Genomic DNA, 24,110 nt, shown 5'->3' on the forward strand with positions numbered 1-24,110 from the left:
CTGAACCCCCAGAATATTCAATCCAGTACCTCATCACAGAGTCCACAGGCTAGTCCTGACCTCCCACCTCCATGTCCCCAACAAAGAGTAAGCCATTTGTCCACTGTGAGAGCACTCAAGCAAGTCACTGAAGCTCTCTGAGCCTTGATTCCCTGACCTGTGTAATGGAGGTCATGAGTTTTCACGTCACAGCATTGTTGGGAGACACAGTCTTCCACAGGCCCCAAGTGTCCCTGAGTGTCTGTCCCCACATGTTCTTGCTGGGTATAACAGGAGTGCAAGTCCCTGACCTACTGCTCTGTGCCCCAACCTTTGTTCAAGATTGTGTCTGAAGCAAGCAACCTTGGGGGATGAGATAACTTCTTCTCCCAGACAGGGACAGGCTGGCATGACCCAACTCTGCCACACCACCTCTGACCAGAGGTGACTAGACCGGGAATGGATACCTGCCCCAAGGTGGGGCAGTCAGAGTCCTTCTGGAATGTTTCTCGTAAGACCGAGGGAATGAGCACTTCTCCAGTAGTTGAAGGCTCAAGAGGCAAAACTCAGAACTGTTCAGCAGCTGTGTTTCCTTCCAGGTGAGGAAGGCCAGTGTGCATTGAGAAGGGAAGAAAGTAGTAGGAGAAATAGAAACAAGGTCTAGAAATATCCTACAGTTCCAAGTGTACATGGAATCAACCCAGCCACTTGAGGGGCCTGCCCAGTAGCACCTGAGGCCTCCATCCCTGGGCAAGAATCTGCCAGGTCCATCTTCGGTGACATGTTCATCACTGACCCAATTCCCTGTGGCCAGGGAATGGGATCCTCTAACACTGGGATCCCTGACCACCCACCTCAGTGGCACCAGGAGGCAGTTTCCAGAGGTGTGATCCTGTGGGTTCGTAAGTCTTCTAAAGGTGCCCACTACTCTGTGTTCAACCAGCCTGGGGTCATTCATTCCTTTTTTGCCTATGAGTGCCTGTTTCTCCAACTAGATTATTACTGCATTGTTGGCACCTTGTTTCAGACTCCTTGTACGTGGACAGTGAATGGATTGAAGAGTTCAGAGCATGAGGCCAGAGGCTCAATTGGAGGGATGATCCATAAGATATCAGAAGCCATGACGTGCAACTGGGAGCCATGTGGGGACACAGTCATAGCCACTCTGAAGATTGGGAGATGAGGATGGGAACTAAACAAGGGGTGAAGGTGAGGGGCTGTAGATGGGTGTGAATGGCTGCTGGCACAGCCCCTCAGCTTGCTCAAGTGTCTTTCCCATCCAAGATGCTTTTAAATATCCTGTCCCTCACATTCATGACCCCAAACATTTGTTGTCACCCTGCTCCTCTGTGATCTGGTTGGTAATCTCAGAAACACCAAGAAGAGACATCACAGTGCCAAAGTCTACCCCATTCACCAGCATTTAGAGTAGACTGGAGAAGTCCAATGAAGCTCTGCAGGCCGACTCTCAGGCTTTGACCACAGCCAGGGTGGATGGGGCCAGGACCCTGCCCAACCAAGGGAGTCTGGCCTGGTGAACATTGACACATTTTCTATTCATTTAACAAATATCCATTAAGGACCTTCTATGAGCAGTTACAGTATTCAGGCCCAAATGAATCTATCATAGATAAGAAGCCTGTCGCCTGGTAGAAAAGGTGAGCAATGGGCTGGGCATGGGCTCACGCCTATAATCCCAGCACTTTGGGAGGCCGAGGTGGGTGTATCACCTGAGGTCAGGAGTTTGAGACCAGCCTGGCCAACATGGTGAAACCCCCTCTCTACTAAAAACACAAACAATTAGCTGGGCGTGGTGGCACACGTCTGTAATCCCAGCTACTCTGGAGGCTGAGGTGACAGAATCATGCGAACCCAGGAGGCAGAGGTTGCAGTGAGCTAAGATCATGCTATTGCACTCCAGTCTGGGCGACAGAGCGAAACTCAGTCTCAAAAAACAAAACAAAACAAAAAAAAAATGAAAAAAGAAAGGAAAAGAAAAGAAAAGAAAAGGTGAGCAATGAATATAGGTAAGTGTGAACTTGAAAAGGAAATGACATGGACCACAGCGGGGAAGGGAGTGTTATCAGGGAAGGCCTCATCAAGGAGGGGCCGTTCAGCAGACTCTGGACAGAAAGGTAGAGCTACACACATAGCAGTGGGGAAGGAAGGATGTTCCAAGCTGATAGAACAACTGTCTAGCACCACAAATACTTTTTGAGGACCTACTATGCATCAACTCTAGGCTTCCTATAACCAACACCCTGTGATCAATCAAGGACTTGCCTTATTTCTCTTATACTCACAAGCAAATTCCTGTTGATCCATTCTATCACTTTCTGGCCTCTTTTCAGCCTCACAGCCAGATTTCCTTTGGCCTCCCTCTCCTTTCCTCCCATCTCCTTGAGGCCCTGTCTAGCTTGGCAGCTCTGGGCTATGACACCCCACATTCCCAACACCACAGGCCTTTGGAATCTGACGTCCCTGAGCCTAAACCAAAAGAGAGCATTCCATGGTACGTCCCCTCCCATAGCCCATCTGTCCCACTGATGGATTTGTTCACTGGGTGGGGGCCATCTAAGGACAAACACCATTGTTATTTGTGCCGTCATCCAGCATCAGACAAGCACAACATTGGGCTGTGGATAATTCCCCCCAGGAGGGCAATTTAAGGGGCAAGGCACTGCTCCTGATACCCAGGCATCAGTGAGGCAGTTTAGTAGTAAGTTCCAAGTGTCAGCCCTCCATTGAGGGGATGACCCTGAATCAGTCAGGCCCCATTGCCCAGCTCACCAGCTTCGAGGCCCTCTCTGACCAAGGCCTCTACTCCAGGAACCAGGTGCTGATTCGGGGATCAGCCAGAATAGAGGGGTGAGCAGACCTGAGCAAGCTGGAGCTCAAAGAGGGCTTGAGGAGTCAGTCATACCTGCTGCCGAAAATGTTGGTCCTTCCTCTGCATGCTCTGGCATGGTTTGTCTCTCAATATGACCAGTAGACTAGAATGAATGGTGGAGGCATGATTCCAGCCCAGGCCAGTCTGATTCTAGAATTCTATCAGGGAGAGGGAAGATGCTCACCCCAAATCCCACCACCCAAACGCAACATAACACCCAGACATGTGCTTTCTCTTCTCACCTTTACCCACAAGCTAGACACACATTTTCACGTAGCTGTGGTTATAAAATGCAAACAATTGAAGGTTCTTTTTTTCACTGAATAGTTCATAAACTCTTTCCCACGTTCTGAGAGCATCTGCATTGGAATCATCTCTGAGTTGGAAACCTGGAAGTCCTGGAGCCCAGTCCCACAGGGGACTGCTGGGAGATGGTGTGGAACACACCTCAGCATTGTCCCCCGACCCCTCCCACCACCTAAGAGTGAGAAGCTTGAGTATTTATTCCCCAACTTCCGACCTTCATTAATTGTGGGGCGGGGGTGCTTCCAGGGATGTCACCATGGGCTGAGCACATTCCTGTAGCCAGAGAGAGCCCACGGGCTGAGCCGCAGCTCCTCACAGGGGGAAGCCGCTGGTGTGCTTGGGAAGAGACGGCCTCCAGAAAGTGGGTGGCCATCAACAGTGTCTCCCACACTTGGACAGCCTGTGTGATGTCTTCCAGGCTCAGCTTCCTCATCTGTAAAACGCAGAGAAGATCACCTTCCTTCTGGGGCTGTGGTGAGGGGCACGCAGGATCAGGGACAGGAAAAGGCTTAAGAGCTGGAAGCAGGTTGGGTGGGTGTGAGTTTCTCAAGTACACTATCAGTGAGAAAGGGGGCTGGCCTCAGCATCTCTGTGATGGTGCCTACAGCATGAGGCACAGGCTGCACCTGCTGGGACTGGAGACATTCCCTAGGCTTCCCAAAGTGGGCAGCAGTATATCTGCCCCACTCAAATACCCCTTTGCAGACAGTCCTCAGCTAAACGGCCTCCCTTCCATAAACAGCACACTCTGTCTTTGGAGAACTACTCCCCAGACTCCCGTGCCAAGGGTGCCGTTCTGACGGCGGCTGCACGTTTTCTAGCCAGACCAGGAGGGGCTTTCGTTTGAACCTCTATCCTGGGGAGACAATGAGATGTCTAGGCAGGGGACAAGCATGAGACTGGGCTCTGGGCCCTGGGCTGCAGTGTGGCAGGGGACTCAGCTCAACGTCAGAATGAGGGGTTTTCTACTGGCTCCATGAGACCTTGGTTGGGTCACTGTGCGCTTCAGTTTCCTCATCTATAAAGGCAGAAAGTTGGAGCAAGTGATATTTCTGACCCCTCTGTCAGAGGCGTTTGAACCAGACTGACTCCATCTTGAATAACTGTTGGGTAAAATGAGGCTGAGAGCTGCTGGGCTGCATTCCTGGTAGATTAGGCATACTTAGTCACAGGATGAGGTAGGAGGTCACCACAAGATACAGATCATTGGCCGGGCGCGGTGGCTCAAGCCTGTAATCCCAGCACTTTGGGAGGCCGAGACGGGCGGATCACAAGGTCAGGAGATCGAGACCATCCTGGCTAACATGGTGAAACCCCGTCTCTACTAAAAATACAAAAAACTAGCCGGGCGAGGTGGCGGGTGCCTGTAGTCCCAGCTACTTGGGAGGCTGAGGCAGGAGAATGGCGTAAACCCGGGAGGCGGAGCTTGCAGTGAGCTGAGATCCGGCCACTGCACTCCAGCCTGGGCGACAGAGCTAGACTCTGTCTCAAAAAAAAAAAAAAAAAAAAAAAAGATACAGATCACAAAGACCCTGCTGATAAAACAGGATGTGGTAAAGAAACCAGCCAAAACCCACCAAAACCAAGAGGCAATGAAAGTGACCTCTGGTCATCCTCATTCCTCATTATATGTTCATTCTAATTCATGAGCATGCTGAAAGTCACTCCCATCAGCGCCATGACAGTTTACAAATGTCATGGCAACGTGGAGAAGTTACCCTATATGGTCTAATGGGGGAGGAATCCTCAGTTCTGGGAAATCCCCACCCCTTTCCTGGAAAACTCATGAATAATCCACCCCTTGTTTAGCATAAAATATAATCAAGAAATAACTGTAAGTTTACTCAGTCAAGCAGCCCATGCCACTGCTCTGCCTTTGGAGTAGCCATCCTTTTGTTTCCTTACTTCTCTAATAAACTTGCTTTCACTTTACTCTACAGACTCACCCTGAATTCTTTCTTGCATGAGATCCAAGAACTCTCTCGGGGTCTGGATCTGGACCCCTTTCCAGTAACACCTCTGCCCCTGACAGAGTGTCAATGTGTGTAGAAGTGGAACAAAAGTTAGGAGGAATCAAGAGAAGCAGGCCCTCCCCACGTTGCCCTCCCCACCCTTCTCCCGTTTCCACCCAAGTTCCCTTCATTGGAGCCCCTCTCCCAGGTGCCCAGGGTTCCCAGCTGGGCTTTTCCCATACCATGAGAAATTGAGGCATGGCCCCTTGTCACTTACCTGACATCACATCAGTACAATAGCTGGAAGGGGCAGTGCCTGGCAGAGCCTGGGAGCCTGGGTCCAGGGCCCACACTTCAGAGCACTGAACTCTCCTAAAAAGCACCCAAGGAAAGTCATGGGAACTTAGGTCAAGTCCTATGTGCCAAGATGTTCATCACAGCATGTTTGCCACTGGGATTTAACCACATATTCAATAATAAGAAAGTGGGTCAGCAAATTGTGAAACAGATGCTGGGTGACAATTACACCGCCACAACAATAATGCTTTTTGAAGGTATTTTAATGACATAGAAAAATCATTCATGAAAGTCTAGTGCAGAACAAGGAGGCGTGATAAAAATAGCATGGCCTCAGCCACCTGCATGCCCTTCACTGCCCTCTCCTGCTGCAGAACTCAGGACAGTGGGAAGGACAGGGCCCTCCTCCTGGAGCCCACATTGATTTGCTAGTAAGTTATTATTTTCCTGTTTTTAAACTCAGACATATTGGAGAGCAGAACGCAAACTTTGTACCACATTTAAGGTAAGACATGAGACTTCACATAACTTTTATGCTCATCGTGGCTGCGTCAGCTGCACCCCCCTTTCAGTGCCTGCGTGCTCTCTTCCCAGAGGCTGCTGGAGGGAAGCATCAAGATCTCTGCTTCAGGTGAAGTCCAATCCCCCATTTGAGTACAACGTCCTCTGTGGCCAGTCTCATTTGGCTTATTCTTGACCCCTGAGGCATCGGCGGAATGAGCTTCAGGTCTCTTAGGAGCTGGGATGGAGCAGGAGCAGCTTGCTCACTTTATGATATAAAACCACATCAGTTCAGGAGCAAAAGACATGAAGTCTAGTTCTAGCACTTGCTGCAGTGTGACTTTGGCTCTTTGAGATAAGCAGATACTGAGAAAAGAATCTGAGTGCAAGCAATTGACTTGGGAGGTGATCCCAGGAAGCACTGGAAGGAAATTGACGATGAGTGAGAGGGAAGGAAAGGAAAGCAATACCCATGCATTGATAAGCTGGTCACTGCTGTAGGCAGCCAAGCTCATCCCACTTGGCAACTGTAGGAGAGCCTGTATAAAACACACTTCAAAGTTGTCCCACCTGAAAAGAGAGGAGGAAGCAACACTTTATCCTTTATTTCACCATTATTGATTGACAGCTGCTCTCAGGATCATGACCTTCCCAGCCTTTTCCTCTACCCTCAGGACAGGCTAAAAAAAAAAAAAAAATCCTCAAGCAGATTCATTGTTGTTTGCAGTAGGATGGCAGGTATTCAAATGAGAAGCGTCAAGGGCATTTAGCAACTGATCCTTTTTTTTTTGAGATGGAGTTTCACTGTTGTTTCCCAGGCTGGAGTGCAATGATGCAATCTCGGCTCACTGCAACCTCTGCCTCTCAAGTTCAAGTGATTCTCCTGCCTCAGCCTCCCAAGTAGCTGGGATTACAGGTGCACGCCACCATGCCTGACTAATTTTTGTATTTTTAGTAGGGTCAGGGTTTCACCATGTTGGCCAGGCTGGTCTCCTGACCTCAGGCAGTCCACCTGCCTCAGCCTCCCAAAGTGCTGGGATTACAGGCGTGAGCCACCACGCCCGGCCAGCAATTGATCTTAACATGTGAGGTTGAGAACCTGTGAAATATTTGGCAGGGAAAAGTCCTATGGGAATGAAGAAGTCTATGAATGAGTTATCTGTTTAACTAGAACCAAAGCCCTACATCCTCAAAGGTCTGAGCTTTACCAGGAAGAGCCAATAAGCTGAAGAGGGAGTCCTGCCCAAGAGGTTAGGCTGGTGATGGTGGCCTGTCACCTGTCCCCCTGGGAACAAATGGAGGGAGCAGAGCAAACCTAGGCTTCACGTTATTCAGGAAGGGCAGTGGCTGCTAAACTGGCTAGTAAGAACCTGCAGCAGGACAGACATCTGGCACCTCAGAACTCCTCTGCTGCCTGCCATCTCCACAGGCTAGATAGGAAGTGCCCATGCTAGACCATACTCCTGGCCACTGCCTCTGAAGTTTGGTGATTATTTATTGTTCAAACCAGGTATTTTAATAGTGAAAGATTATGCTAAAAATAACTTAAATTATGTAATATTTTGAAATATTTACTATTTTTAAATAGATATGGGGGGGTCTCACTATGTTGCCAGGCTGGTCTTGAACTCCTGACCTCAAGCAATCCTCCTCCCTTGGCCTCCCAAAGTGCTGGGATTACAGACATGAACCACCACGCCTGACCTGAAATATTTACTATTGACTGACATTGTTTTTGTATTCATAGATCTATAAAATATTTCTATTCAAGAGCTATTTTTAAAAGTAAAACTAATTCTAGCAAATAACATATCTCTGAGAAACACACTGTTAAGGGAATAAAATGAAAAACTACAGACAGAGAGAAAATGTTTGCAAAACACAGATCTGATAAAGAACTTGTATCTAAAATACACAAAGAACTCTTAAAACTGAACAATAAGAAAGCAAACAACTCAATAAAAAAATGGGCAAAAGATCTGGACGCCTCACCAATGAAGCTATAAGGATGGCAAATAAGCATATAAAAAGACGCTTCACATAATTTAGCTTTAGGGAAATGCAAATTAAAACAACAATTAGATGCTACCACACACCTGCTAGAATGGCTAAAATCTAAACCACCAACAACATCAATCGCTGGAGAGGATACATAGCAAAGGGAACTCTCACTGATTACTAGTGGGAATGCAAAATAGTATAGCCACTTTAGAAGATATTTGGAAGTTTCTTACAAAGCTAAGCATAGTTTTACCATATGATCCAGAAATCATGCTCCTGGGCATTTATCCAACTGATTTAAAAAATTTATGTCTACACAAAAACCTAAATGTTTATAGCAACTTTACTCATAATCACCAAAAACTGGAAGCAACCAAGATGTCCTTCAGTGGGTTCATGGATAAGCATACTGTGGTACATCCATACATCCATGTAATGTAATACTAAATGTATATTGCTAAGCGAAAGAAGCCAACCTAAAAAGCTAGATATTGTATGATTTCATTTATATAACACTCTAGAAAAGGCAAAACTAAAGAGAAAGGTCACCAGAGGTTTGTGGGAGGAGGTGTTGAATAAGTGAGGCACAGAGGATGGATTGTTTAGGACAGTAAAACTATCCTATAATATTATAACGATGGATACATGACACTATGCATTTGTCAAAACCCATAGAACTTTACAGCACAAAGTGTGATTCTCACTGTATAAAAAATTTGAAAATAACACTTTAGAAGGTTGGGGAAATCTGAAGATGGAGTACAGATTGTGATAAAAGAACCTAACTGTATGTATGAAACAGCCTCACTGAAGGAGATGGGGAAAGAGGTTCTGACCTAAGTTACTTTGGGAATGAATGGCGTCTATAAGACGAAAGGCAAATGGACCTGCACATAAGAACAGTACTTTAGTTGATAAAGTGGTTTCTCATGGGGGTACAGATGAGCAATTCCAAAACTTCTAATGTAACACTGGAATTGAACAATTAAGTAAATGGATGGTGGATGGTGGGAGCCAGGTTTTTCACTGTTGGAGTGGGGAGTTACAGATTAGCAAGGATGGGGGCTAGAATGACCTATGTGGTAATGAATTAGAGCTGAGCACATCAGTATGAAACCATGTTAACTTAATATAGATATAGATGGTTACATATGAAATATTTATAACTGCATGTACATAAATATATACACACTTAAGTTTCCTTGCTCTGCCAGCTTAGAGAGCCTAGAAGCAACAAAACTTTAGAGAGGGCCTAGAAGCAATGACTCCTCACCAGCACACGTAGCTCCCAGATCTAGGTTTCTACTTCATCCTCCAATTAAAGGAACCAGGGCTCCTTGGAGAAATGGTTGATTTTAGGACTGGGGCAGAAAATATACTAGAGAAGCCTGGAGCATCTTGTAATTCCAGAAAATAAGGAAATGCTACATAACAAATGAACAAACAAACAAAAAAACACAATGAGGGGATGAGTCAAAGGGACACAGGAGCCAACTGAAAGAGTTCCCAATGGCCAAAACTGGAACAACTTAAGCAACAAAATAAAGAAGTGTTTAATTATAACCTAAAGGATAAAATAAATACCCACGAGTCCATAGTGCTCCAAATTAGTGATTGAATAAATGAATAAATAGGGAGAAGAGATACATCTCCAGTGCAGGAGAATTTCAAATAATTTCTGTAGATACTCCACCCTCAGAAGGGGTGCATAACTCTCTATTCCTTCAGTGTGGAATGTGCATAGTGACTTCCTTCCAAAGACTACAGTATGGGAAGGGGAAGAGTAACTTTGCAACGGAGAAACTGACAGACACTATCTTGGCCAGGTGATCAAGCCTATGGAAACATGATAACTAAATGCAACGTGACATCCTGGATGGGAGCCCACAAGAGAAAAACAACATTAGGTTGAAACTAAGGAACTCTGAATAAGGTATGGGCTCTAATTATTTAAAATGTATCCATATTGGTTCATTAATTATAACAAGTGTACCTAACATGTAAGATGTTAATTATAGGGGAAGCTAGGTGTGGAGTATATGGAAGCTTTCTGTAATCTTCACCATTTCTCTGGAAATATAAAACTATTCTAAAATTAAGAGCTTATTTAAAAATAACATATCTGTGTAAATTATATTTTTTTAAAATTTTATATTTATTATCCAAGCATTAGAAACAGTATAAGAGAAAAATTTTGGCACATATTCATGTACTTTAATCAATTTCTTAGCCATATGTGTCTAATAATGTGTCACTGGTATTTTTCTAAGGAAGGTGCGTTTTTTAAAACATGATCTTTTTTAAAAAGCCCCCTCAGAGAATTACCTGTAACCATCTCTAAGTCACTTTTTATGATTAGTAAAATGTAAACTGTTGACATCCATCATGGACTCTTCTCTGTAAATTGTAATATTTTTAATGAGAATATAGTTTCTCTACAAAGGTACCTGGTAAATTCAGAGAAAAATCTACTAAATGGAGGATATTCTCAATTCTAATTTCTTTAGACAGAAACAACTTAACTATTTCAGCCCAAATATTTTCACAGGGAGTGTCTTTTTGCCACCATTTATAACACCTTAAAAAATTTAAAAGAATTTTTTAGAGATGGGATCTCACTGTCTTCCAGGCTGGAGTGCAGTGGTGAGATCATAGCTCACTGCACCTTGAAATCCTGGGCTCAGGTGACCCTCTCCCATCAGCATCCCCAGAAAATGGGATTACTAGCATAAGCCACCATGCCCGGCTATAATACCTTTCTTTAACGAATATTATGAGAAGTTAAAATTCATCACATAAATTGACTTTGTCATTTTGTTTAACATTTTGCCTACTGTAGATGATACAAAACCATAAGCCATCTGTCTTCCATTCAATTCAACTACAAAATATAAATTTTCCCAATTAAAAGTAGGAACACCTTCAAAATATTCTCCCTGCAAGTCAAGACATTCCAAACAAAAACGACAAAATCTCTAAATTAAATCTTGCTTACCATTTGAACTGTCATTACTTAATTTATTCAGCTCCTCCCTTGCTTTTGGGACATAACAGTAATGGTTTTCAGGGTGCAATAAATGACACTTGCTAAAAACCCTGTTTTCAATACCTGAAATTTGATACAAGTTTCAAAATTTAAACTTATTTTGCCACACTTGTTGAACACTCTGATTAAAAGTTTCCAATTACTTTTGAACAAAATTTAGAGGACTCGTTTACAAAATGTTCAATTTCATTGTACACACTTAAAATGATTTACAAGGCAATTCTTCAAAGACTCAAACATTTAAAAAATTCGACTGACGATAGACATCAAAAACAGAAAACATATTGCTGTGCTGGGTTGTGCCAAGCCACATTGGAGCCTGAGGCAAAAGAAAAATCAATAATACTGATCTTGCCTTTACTTAAAATTTTGGTATTTTGTTCATCATGCATTTTTGCATTAATTTTGATTTTTAAAATATTGTTTAAAAATATTGGTTGTCTTGATTACTGTGTTTTTTGTGCCCTCTTAAAATATGTATCTGAGGCAGGTGCCCAGACATGGCCCTGCCATTGTGCTGAAATATGTTTTATATTCAACATCACTTTTGCCTCAAAAATATTGTAGTATAATTACTCTTTTGTGTATGCATTTATGTCTATAAATTTATGTCTATAAATTTATGTCTATAAATTTATAGATAACTACAGTTTCTACTTCAGTTGATACACCATAACAGCTTGTTTTATTCCAGTTTTCAATTACATGTGCACCACCATCAATTTCAAGTTCATTTCTACTATGGATTTCCTAATTGGATGTAAATATTGTTTTGCTGCTATGTTCTACTGAAATGTATATCCATATTCACAAACACAAATTCTTCCGTCTTTAACGCTGAACTTTTAAACCGAATTTACAAGAATATTCTCAATAATGTCAGATGTTTCACCCTCACTGGAATGAATTTCCCAAAGCTTGACTGTAATTTCATCATTGGAACCAACTAATATTTCTATTTGAAGCACCTGATGACCTTGGCGTAAAACTGCCAAAGGCTGGCGTGAGGCATGGAGCAGAAGCCCTCCTGACCTAGCTCAAGTTGGGGAAGTTTGCTGTGGGGAAGATCACCTGGAGCTGGGAGGGAAGCTAGAGAGATCTGAGCTGGATCCCTCATTGGACAGGTTGCTGAAGGACCACGAGGGATCTAGGATAAGTCCACATGCCCAGCCACAGAACATTTCCCTGTTGTCAGCATCCTTTTTCTTCTGCTCCCACCTGCTAGTTCTTTCCAGTTAGATCAAGTTCCTGAGCCCAGCAATCTGAACAGCCTAGAGAAGTTTTTGAGCCAAGTGGCTGGCTGGCCGGTGTATTGGCTGTCTGTGGGTTGAATGTCAGCCTTTTGTCCAATCAGCTGAGACCAAGGGGCAGTGGGTGGAGCAGGCTTACTTGGGACAGAACATGGCAGCCTGGAGCACACAGGAGTTTTCCTTAGGAGAGGCTATGGTGATGGCCTCAGTGGGCACTGACTGGTGGCCCAGGTCTAGTCTGCACACAGCTGCTGCCTGGACTCAGTGACTCCTCCTCCTCCAGGCAACTCTTCTCTCTGCTACTTGTTTGTCTGACATTGATGCCCTAAGGTGGGTTCCTGGAACCAGCTCTCCATGTTCATTTAAGTGGACATCCTGGAAGGGAAAATGTGTCTTCCGTAGTGATTAGTTATTCCCCACCCTGAGATGACACTCCCAGAATTTCTCAGGGGAAACTGCCAGCCTCTGCTAATGAGGTCTTGGTATTGTCTCAGGACCATAACAGCTATATTTGTGGTGCCCTTGCAGGACATTTTTTCATCTCCCTTGCAGCCCTCACAGAGGAGGCACAGTCAATGAGGTGGGGAGACTGTTGGGTGAAACTTCTAGGAAAGTCCCTTAAAAGGGGACAAGCTCAGCCGACACATGCCTTTGGACCCTCCCTGCTCCAGGGCTGTGGGTGCTCTATGAGTGGCAGAGCAGCCAACTTGGGACCAGGAGTGGCAGGAAGGATTCTGGGACCTCGACTGCACTGAGGACCCACTGAGTTGCCTACCACCATATTCCTTTTACTCAAATAAAGGAAAAGACCCTTCATTTGTTTAAGTTGCTGTTTGGGGAATCACTGGGAACATAATTCCTAACTGACTCAGCCTCCAAATCTCTCCTTTCCCACAATTTGATGGAGCCACCAGGAGGCATATATTCCATCCCCAGTGGTGACCTTCTCCCTCAGTCATTATTTCCTCAACCAGCCACAAGAGGAAGCAATTCTTAGACACAGATCACTGTCCCAGAGGACTCACATCCCAATGCTGCAGGAACTCCTGCTCTGATGGGGCAGGGACAGAAAGGACATTTACTAAGCATCTATTATGGGCAAGAGTCTTCAACTATTAGGATTTATTTAATACTCACAAGAATCTTGTGAGGTAGGCATTTGTTCCATCTTATCCATTAGAAAACTAAAGGGTGAGGTGACTTGCTCAGGGTCACACAGCTAGGAGGAGGATGCGGCAGAACTGAGAACGAAGCTCAGACAGCTGACTCCACTGCCCTGTTCTCTCCACCAAACTGCTGCCCCCGAAGCAGAGCTGTAGACAACTCCCCAGCAGTCTGGGGAGAGCACCTCCTATCTTTGAAGGGAATTGTTCATCCCCTCCTCCAACCCTAATGGAGGCTGCCAATCACAGGCCCTCAAGGGTTGGTGCAAAATCCAGGTTGGGCCAGTCAGTGGCCTTCCCTAGAACTTTTTGAATTGAAATTAAGGAAAGAGGGGATTTCTGTCTGTGATAGCGAAGCTGGGACATGTGAAGACAGGCTGGCCTGTAGAGGAAAGAAGTCTTTAGCCAGAGAGAATGATGTTGACATACAGAGAGAAGCAAAGAGAACCTGGTGGGTCTCCTCCACCTCAAGGCAGCTGCACCCTCCTTTGTCCCATGGTTTGGTTGTGTGAGCCTATACACTTTTTGATTGAGCAGGTTTGAATTTTATTTCTGTCACTCAGCTGCCAGTGGGAATGCAATATAGTTCAACCACTTTGGAAACTGTTTGACATTATCTATGAAAGCTGGACATATACATAAGCTATGACCTGGCAATTCTACTCCTCGGCCCATGCCCAACAGAAATTAGTGCACGTGTTTACCTAAGGACTTGTGCTAGAGAGCGTTCATAACAACAGTGCTCCTAACAGCCCCAAACTGGAAACAACTCAAATGTCCATCAATAGAATAATGGATAAGTAAAGTGTGGTATATTCATATAACGAAACACTATACAGCAATGAAAATAAGCAATGTACAGCTACATGCAACAGTATGACTGAATCTCACAGACATCAGATTTAGTAAAAGAGTACATACTGTAGATTCCCTGTCTGTGAAATTCAAAATCAGGCACCACTAAACAATGGTGACAGAGGTCAAAATAATTGTGACCTCTGAGGGTAGGGGTGGTACTTACTGGGAGGAAGACACAAGGAAACCTCCTAGAGTGCTGGAAATGTTCTAGATTTTTATTTGGGTGGTGGTTACATAGGCAGAATGTCATTGAGCTGTGCACGCAAGATTAGAGCGTGTGGTGCACTTTACCATATGTACATTAAACCTAAACCTCAATTTAAAAAGCATCATCAGCCGGGCGCGGTGGCTCAAGCCTGTAATCCCAGCACTTTGGGAGGCCGAGACGGGCGGATCACGAGGTCAGGAGATCGAGACCATCCTGGCTAACATGTTGAAACCCCGTCTCTACTAAAAAATATAAAAAAAAAATCTAGCCGGGCGTGGTGGTGGGCACCTGTAGTCCCAGCTACTCGGGAGGATGAGGCAGGAGAATGCCCTGAACCTGGGAGGCGGAGCTTGCAGTGAGCTAACATCCGGCCACTGCACTCCAGCCTGGGCGACAGAGCTAGACTCCGTCTCAAAAATAAATAAATAAATAAAAATAAAAAATAAATAAAAAATAAAAAACATCATCATACCCATAAAAATAATAAATCAATAAAAGTATCACCATGCAAGACTCTGAGCCCAGCCTTTGCAGCCCATATGCATACAATGAATGGTTGTTCCAATTGTCATTCTCCCACTGTGTAACAGAATGGAGATTTCACAAAGCTGGGTTCTAACTGTCTCAGGGCTCAGTGAGTTGCAGCTTCAAACTACAGGTTGAGTATTTTTTTTATCTGAAATGCTTGGGAACAGAAGTGTTTCAAATTTTGGATTTTTTTTTGATTTTGGAATATTTGCATATATAAAATGAGCTATCTTGGGGACAGAACCCAAACCTAAACACCAAATTCATTTATGTCTCATACACACCTTATACACATAGCCTGAAGGCAATTTTATATAACATTTTAAATAATTTTGTAAATAAAACAGAGTTCACGTAGATTGAGTCCTCAGAAAGCAAAGGTGTCATGATCTCAGCCACCCATGTGTACAGTCCGTGGTTGTTTGGCACCACCATCATTCCAGACTTTGAATTCATTTGCTGCCAATAAGCAACTGGGGATGCTGAGCAAAGTGTGTGTTGTGTGCCTGTGACACCCTACACAAAGTCAGGTGTGGAATTTTCCACTTGTGGCATCATGTAGGTGCTCAAAAATTTCGGATTTTGGCACATTTCAGATTTTGGATTTCAGATTAGCAATTCTCAACCTACAGTTCATGTTCCCTGAAGCAACATGAAAAGTGGGAAGGGTCTACAACCGTCTGATCTTCAACAAACCTGACAAAAACAAGCAATGGGGAAAGGACTCCCTATTTAATAAATGGTGCTGGGAAAACTGGCTAGCCATGTGCAAAAAACAGAAACTGGACCCCTTCCTTACACCTTATACAAAAATTAACTCAAGATGGATTAAAGACTTAAATGTAAAACCCAAGACCATAAAAAAACTAGAAGAAAACCTAGGCAATACCATTCAGAACATAGCCATGGGCAAGGCTCCATGACTGAAACACTAAAAGCAATTGCAACAAAAGCCAAAATTGACAAATGGGATCTAATCAAAGTAAAGAGCTTCTGCACAGCAAAATAAACTATCATCAGAGTGAACAGGCAACCTACAGAATGGGAGAAAATTTTTGCAATCTACCCATCTGACAAAGGGCTCATATCCAGAATCTACAAGGAACTTAAATAAATTTACAAGAAAAAAACTAACAATCCCATCAAAAAGTGGGCGAAGGATATGAATAGACACTTCTCAAAAGAAGACATGTATGCAGCCAACAAACCTATGAAAAAAAGCTCATCATCACAGGTCACTAGAGAAATGCAAATCAAAACCACAATGAGATACCATCTCATGCCAGTTAGAGTGGTGATCATTAAAAAGTCAGGAAACAACAGATGCTGTTGAGGTTGTGGAGAAATAGGAATGCTTTTACACTGTTGATGGGAGTGTAAATTAGTTCAGCCATTCTGGAAGACACTGTGGCGACTCCTCAAGGATCTAGAACCAGAAATACAATTTGACAAAGCAATCCCATTATTGGGTATATACCCAAAGGATTATAAATCATTTTACTATAAAGATATATACACGCTTATGTTTATTGCAGCACTATTTACAATAGCAAAGACTTGGAACCAACCCAAATGCCCATCAATGATAGACTGGATAAAGAAAATGTGGCACATATATATACCATGGAATACTATGCAGCCATAAAAAAGAATGAGTTCATGTCCTTTGCAGGGACATGGATGAAGCTGGAAGTCATCATTCTCAGCAAACTAACACAGGAACAGAAAATCAAACACCACATGTTCTCACTCATAAGTAGGAGTTAGACAATGAGAACACGTGGACACAGGGAGTAGAACATCACACACTGGGGCCTGTTGGGGAGTGGGGGGCAAGGGGAGGGAGAGCATTAGGACAAATACCTAAAGCATGCGGGACTTAAAACCTAGATATTAGGTTGATAGGTGCAGCAAACCACCATGGCACATGTATACCTATGTAACAAACCTGCATATTCTGCACATGTATCCCAGAACTTAAAGTTAAACAAAAAAATAAAAATAAAAAAAGTAGGAAGAGAAGGGGAGGGGAAGAGAGGGGAAGAGAGAGGGGAGGAGAGGTGGAAAGAAAGCAAGAGCAATAGGAACTTTTCATGCTTCCCTTGGAAATGATGGTCCTGCAAGGAAAGTTTTTACTCTTATTCATCTTCTTAGAGATCTGGAGAGCTCTGAGCTACAGCCTCACAAATGTTGCCAGGGGTAAGAAAGGAGAGGGGGAAATTGATCCCAGGGACCCTCTCCTATTCAATAATACATGGGCCTTACACTATCTTCCAAAGCATGACTTTGCTGTACTAAAACTCAAGTTCCATTCAATTCTCATCATAGACATTGCTAAAGTTGGGAGGGGAGTGGAGAGCCCAAAGAGGGAGAGAGAAGAGGGGAAAAGAAGACACAGTAAACTTTTTTCAGAGATTTCACCTTTTCTAAGGTAATAGCAAAATAGAGCCTTAGTTGCTGAACTTCCTCTTCTGTGCCAGGGCATTTTACATTCTGTTGTTGTTGTTGTTGTTGTTGTTGTTGTTGTTGTTGTTGTTGTGTTTCGAAATGGAGTCTCACTCTGTCACCCAGGCTGGTGTGTGGTGGCATGATCTTGGCTCACTGCAACCTCTGGCTCCTGGGTTCAAGCAGTTCTCCTGCCTCAGCCTCCCAAGTAGCTGGGATTACAGGCACACGCCACCACACCTGACTAATTTTTATATTTTTAGTAGAGACGGGGTTTCACCATGTTGGCCAGGCTGGTCTCAACCTCCTGACCTCAAGTGATCTGCCCACCTTGGCCTCCCAAAGCGTTGGGATTATAGGAGTGAGCCACGGCACCCGGCCCATTTCACACTCTTTTTTTTTTTTTTTTTTTTGAGATGGAGTCTCACTCTGTCACCCAAGCTGGAGCGCAGTGCCGGATCTCAGCTCACTGCAAGCTCTGCCTCCCGGGTTCACTCCATTCCCCTGCCTCAGCCTCCCGAGTAGCTGGGACTACAGGGGCCCGCCACCTCGCCCAGCTAGTTTTTTGTATTTTTTAGTAGAGATGGGGTTTCACCGTGTTAGCCAGGATGGTCTTGATCTCCTGACCTCGTGATCCGCCCATCTCGGCCTCCCAAAGTGCTGGGATTACAGGCTTGAGCCACCGCGCCGGGCCCATTTCACACTCTTGATGTCATTTTATTTTCATAGCGACTTGTTGGCTGTTGTTATCCCCACTTTACAGGTGAGAAGATTGAGGCACAGAGAAGTTGAATGACACACCCAAGGCTGCACAGCAAATACCTGATGTTCCCATGTCCCTTCTTGCCCACCCTCACCTCCATTGGGTCATTCTCCCCAGTGCAGTCAGAATTATCCTTTTAATGCACGATTTCAATCATGCCTTTCCGTTTCAGACCGTTTTAAATGTTGTCATTGCTATTACAGAAAGACCCCATCCTCAGCCAGGGGCCTGGCCCCATCTCTCTAACCTCACTGGGTCTCTAGTTCCTGCCATATTGCACAAGGATTTGTGCTTCCACTTACCACAGGAAGTTTCGTCCATGCTTTCACCTCTGCCCAGAATGCCCTGCCCCACCCCCTTCACCTGGAAGCCTCCCCGATCTTACACAGCTCAGCCCCAAATATCTTCTCAGGGAAGCCTTTCCTGGCGTCTCCCATTACCAACCTCTGCTCATGTTCAAAAAATCCTCCATACTTTCTTCAGAGTCCTTACCACAATTTGTAATAATACATCTGTGTGATTATTAGTTAAATGTCTACCTCCCCCACTAGAATATAAGTTCCTGGGATGTGCTTGGCTCACCTCTGTATCCACAGAGCCTAGCAGTGTGCCTAGCACATTGGAGGTTCTCAAATATTTCATGAGTGGATGGGTGGGTGGGGGGGTGGGTGGATGGATGGATGGATGGATGGGTGGATGGGTGGATGAATGAGTGGACGGGTGGACGGATGGATGGTTTGGTGGGGGTAGAGAAAGTTTTCCAACACAAGATCATCTGACCACAGGATTCTGCTCTCTCTACTTCATTTCACCAAGTCTTCAGTCCCAGGATCTTTATGAAGACCAAGTAAAGACCGGGCGCGGTGGCTCATGCCTGTAATCCCAGCACTTTGGGAGGCCAAGGCAGGTGGATCACGAGATCAAGAGACTGAGACCATACTGGCCAACATGGTGAAACCTCATCTCTACTAAAAAAATTTAAAAATTAGCTGGATGTGGTGGTGTGCACCTGTAGTCCCAGCTACTCAGGAGGCTGAGACAGGAGAATCACTTGAACCCGGGAGGCAGAGGTTGCAGTGAGCCAAGATCGCACCACTGCACTCCAGCCTGGTGACAGAGCGAGACTCTATCTTACAAAAAAAAAAAAAGGGTCAAGTAAAACCAACACAGATGAGGCCAAAGGGCTTCAAAGATCTCAAAGTCACAGCCCAAATACAGAAAGTGACTTACTTACCAAAGTCACACAACAGTGGCCCAGGAAAGACAGGAAAGAACCCAGGTGTCATTGTTAGAATAATAATGGTCTTCCAGTGGATTCCTCAGGAACAATTTGTAAGAACAGCGTTCTGGTTCTTTGCATGTTCACAACTGTTGGGTAGCCTTTATGTTTATGTGTGTCTGGACCTAAAATACTTTGCTTATACTTTCTTTCGTTGAGTTTCTTGAAAATGTTTCAAGGCCGGGCACGGTGGCTCACGCCTGTAATCTCAACACTTTGGGAGGCTGAGGCGGGTGGATCACCTGAGCTCAGGAGTTTGAGACCAGCCTGGCCAACATGGTGAAACCCCGCATCTACTAAAACTACAAAAATTGCCAAGCATTGTGGCAGGGGCCCATAATCCCAGCTACTTGGGAGCTGAGGCAGGAGAATCGCTTGAACCAGGAGGCGGAGGTTGCAGTGAGCTGAGGTCATGCCACTGCACTCCGGCCTAGGCGACAAGAGCGAGGCTCTGTCTCAAAAAACAAAGAAAAAAGAAAAAAAAATTGTTGTTTCATTGTAGCCTTTCTTCATATGTTGCCATTGAGAAATCTGATGCCAACCTGATCTTCTTTCCAATATAAGGGAATTGGTCTTTTTAAATTTGAAGCCTAGAGAATATGTGTCTTTATCCTTGAAGTCTAAAGTCTTGGAATGGACTGTTCCATATCTATTTTCCCATGAACAGAGTAAGCCCTTTAAATACATAGATTCAGGTCTTATTTTATTTCCAGAGAGTTTTATTGTATGATAGTTTTAAATTTTAGTTCTGTTTAGTTGTTGGGTTTTTTTCTCCCTTTTTAAGGATTCCAATGATTAAAAAAAAGGTTGACTCTTCTTTGATTGCCTTCTCTATACATCAATTTCTCTCTGATCTTTCTTGATCCCTTTATTTCATTTTTGTTCTCTTAGCTATTTCATTTCTCTCCTGTAATATTTTCAGTCTGTCTATTTTCCCATGGGCACCTTGTCATTTAGACTTCATTTCTGCGATGACCTTGTGTTTTTCTTCCATTTCTTTCCTGAGGGTTTGATAAACTCTCCTTTTGTATCTTTCTAATCTTTATCTTGTCATCTATTTTCTGGGCATTCCCATTTCTGATTTGAGGTGGGTTTTTATTTTTTCATACCTGCAAATGCTTGTTGAATAATATTTAATTAGGTTGGGGTATTCTGCAATAGTTTTGCTCTGCTTCATCGTTGATTTTGGAGACAGAAGTTTGGCCCCTGAAATATGTTAATCCTCAGTTTCTGTTTTATACTAGGTTTGTGTAGACACTGCATACTATTTTATGTTTATTTTAAATATCTTCTATTTTTCTAGAGCAGCAATTACAGGTGATTCTTTGCAGGCAAGGGTAAGGATTTGGGACCATAAGTGTCTTAGCTCAAGAGTGTCCTCTTCTGCGTCATAGCAAAATGAAGTTGCTTTAATGGAAAGTTTATTTTGTTTCTGTAGAACCCTTAATTTCCACCGCTTGCTTCCTTATTTCCCTCCATCTTCAGGGATCTAACAGATTCATCCTCCTTCAAGTCATCTCCCTCTCACACAAAAATGGTTCCTTAAAAGATTGCACCTCTTGTCCCGTACCAAGCTTGTCCAGCCTTCAGCCCATGGGCTGCACACGGCCCAGGACAGCTTTGAATGTGGTGCAACACAAATTCATAAACTTTCTTAAAACATTATAAGATTGTTTTGCATTTTTTTTCTTTAGCTTGTCAACTATTGTTAGTGTTGGTGTATTTTATGTGTGGTCCAAGACAATTTTTCTTCTTCCCATGTGGCCCAGGGAAGCCAGAAGATTGGATACCCCTCTCCTACACATTCTCAAGTCACTCCCCTCAGTTCCCCAACTGACAGTGCTCTGATCCATCAGCATTTCCCCACTCAGGGTAAGACTCTGACCTTTTGGGAGTGATTTTCCTTAAACCCTACCACCATTACACCCCTGCTGCAGGCTTCCTTTTTCCCTGTAGCCTCTACTTGACTCCACTGTAGCATGGGCCCTGGAGCTTGTTCTGTTGGTTTCAATGTTTATTTTCCTACTCTTGTGCACACATGAATTGATTCCCTACTCCAATGTATATTGAAGCTTGTCATGCTGTAAAATTATTGCATTTGTTCTTCTTGTGGGTCTATGTGATTTTTGAAGGCTATATGTAGATATTTGGACTCAGATGGTTGCCATTATCCTCCAGGAAACTGGAACGAAGTTTGTCCATTTTATTAGTCATTATAATAAGCAACACTGGCTCACAGCTGTATTCCCAGCTACATGGGAGGCTGAGGCAGGAGGATCATTTGAGCGCAGGAGTTCGAGACCAGCCTGAGCAATACAGCAAAACCCCATCTCTACAAAAATATTTTAAAAATTAGCCAGGCATTGTGGTGCACACCTGGGGTACCAGCTACTAGGGAGGATGAGGCAGGAGGATTGCTTGAGCCCAAGAGTTTGAGGTTGCAGTGAGCTGTGATCATGTCAGTGCACTCCAGCTTGGGTTATAGAGTGAAACTCTGTCTCAAAAATAATAATAATATTAATTAATTAATTAATTACATTACACTCAGTAAATGTTTTCTGATTGATACAAATTATCTGGAATATATTGGTACTTGATTTATGTCCTACAACGTGGTTGATTTTAGCTCTATAGTAAGTCTTCAAATTGGGTAGCTGAGTCCTCCAACTTTATTATTTTCCAAAATTATTTTGGTTGGTCTAGTTCCATATAAATATTAAATGCAACTTGTCTCTGTCTAAAAAACAGAAAAATCTTACCAGCACTTTTATTTGAGTTGTGTTAAATTTATAGTTCTATCTGGGGAGAACTGACATCTTAACAATATTGAGTCCTCTAGTCCCACAACACAGTGTGTTCCTCCATTTATTTAGGTCCTCTTTGATATCTTTCAGCAGTGTTTTGTAATTTTCAGCACAGATCCTGCAAGTTTGTCAGTTTGTACCTAATTATTTCGATTTTTGGAGCTATTACAAACATCTTTAAACTTTAGTTTCCAATTGTACATTGCTAGTGTATAGAAATTTAATTGATTTTTGTGTTGACTCTGTATTCTGCAGCTTTGTTAAACTCTCTTACAAGCTCTAGATTATTTTGGTAGATTCCTTGGGATCTTAGTCTATTTTTTGCTGTTTATAACAGAATATCTGAAACTGGGTGATTTGTTTTAAAAAGGAATTTATTTCTTACAGTGCTGAGAAGTCCAAGGTCAAAGGGCTGCACTCGTTGAGGTTCCTCTTGCTGGTGGGTATTCTCAGAGTCCCAAGGCACTGTGGGGCATCACATGGTGAAGGGGCTAAGCATGCTCAAGTCTCTCTTCCTCTTCCTCTAAAGCCACCGCCCCATTCCTGTGATAACCCATTAATCCATTCATCTATAAATGGATTAATCCATTCATAAAGATGGAGCCATCATGACCCAGTCACCACTTTTTTTTTTTTTTTTTTTGAGATGGAATTTTGCTCTTGTTGCCCCGGCTGGAGTGTAGTGGCATGATCTCGGCTAACTGCAACCTCTACCTCCTGGGTTCAAGCGATTCTCCTGCCTCAGCCTCCCGAGTAGCTGGGATTACAGGCATGTGCCACCCCACCAGGCTAATTTTGTAATTTTTTAATAGAGACAGGGTTTCACTGTGTTGGTCAGGCTGGTCTTGAACTCTTGACCTGAGGTGATCCACCTGCCTTGGCCTCCCAAAGTGCTGGAATTAACAGGCATTAGTCACCGTTGTGCCCAGCTGACCCAGTCACCTCTTAAAGACCCTATCTCCCAATATTGTCACATTGGGAATTAAGTTTCGACATGAGTTTTGGAGGGAACAAACATTCACACCATGGCAGATTTCCTATATAGGATCAAGTCATCTGCAAATAGTGATAGTTGTGTTTCTTCCTTTACAACATCTATGCCTTTTACTGTCTTGTCTAATTCACTGACTAGAACTTTCAGCATAAGGTCCAATGGGACTGGTGGGAATGAACATCTTTATCTTGTTCCTGATATTAGAGAGAAAGCGTTCAGTCTTTACAATTAGGTATGATGTAGATATTTTTTATATCTCTTTATCAGATTAAGGAAGTCTCCTATTTTTGGTTTAGCAGAGTTTTCATAGATGTTCTGGGAGTGTTTTACTGATATTTATGAATGCATATTGAATTTAGTCAAATACTTTTTCTGCATGAAATAGTATGATTATGTGGTTTTTCTTCTTTAGTCTGTTAATAGAATGGACTACATTGATTGGTTTTTCAATGCCTTGAATTCTTGAGATAAGCCTCACTTATTATTTTTAATATATATTACTGGATTTGTTACATTTTGTTGAATATTTTTGTATCTATATTCATGAAAAATATTGGTTTGCAGGGTTTTTTTTCCTTGTGGTGTCTTGCCTGGTTTTGGTATTAGCATAAAATTGACTTCATAAAATAAATGGGGAAGTGTTTCCTTCTCTTATATTTTCTAGAAGAAATTATGCATGAAAAAAATTGTTCTAATCTATTATTTAAACATTTGGTAGAAATTGCCAGTGAAATTATCTAGCCTAGAGATTTCTTTTTCAGAAGGTATTTAACCATAAATTCAATTTCTTTAACAAATACAGAACTATTAAGGTTATCTATCTTGGGTGAGTTTTTGGTAGTTTGT

The 24,110-nt window shown here is 43.4% G+C and overlaps 1 long non-coding RNA gene across 1 annotated transcript in view; it reads right to left on the reverse strand.

Moving 5' to 3' along the window:
• Nucleotides 1-5,689: 5,689 nt before the first annotated feature.
• Nucleotides 5,690-24,110, reverse strand: part of LOC105488151 (uncharacterized) — a 47,708-nt gene continuing 29,287 nt past the window's right edge. The window contains exon 3 of the long non-coding RNA XR_011626417.1: nt 5,690-6,495. This is a non-coding gene — a long non-coding RNA (uncharacterized lncRNA). The remainder of the gene's footprint in view (nt 6,496-24,110) is intronic.

The sequence above is a fragment of the Macaca nemestrina genome, chromosome 7, assembly GCF_043159975.1.
Source record: "Macaca nemestrina isolate mMacNem1 chromosome 7, mMacNem.hap1, whole genome shotgun sequence".
Lineage (NCBI taxonomy): Eukaryota > Metazoa > Chordata > Mammalia > Primates > Cercopithecidae > Macaca > Macaca nemestrina.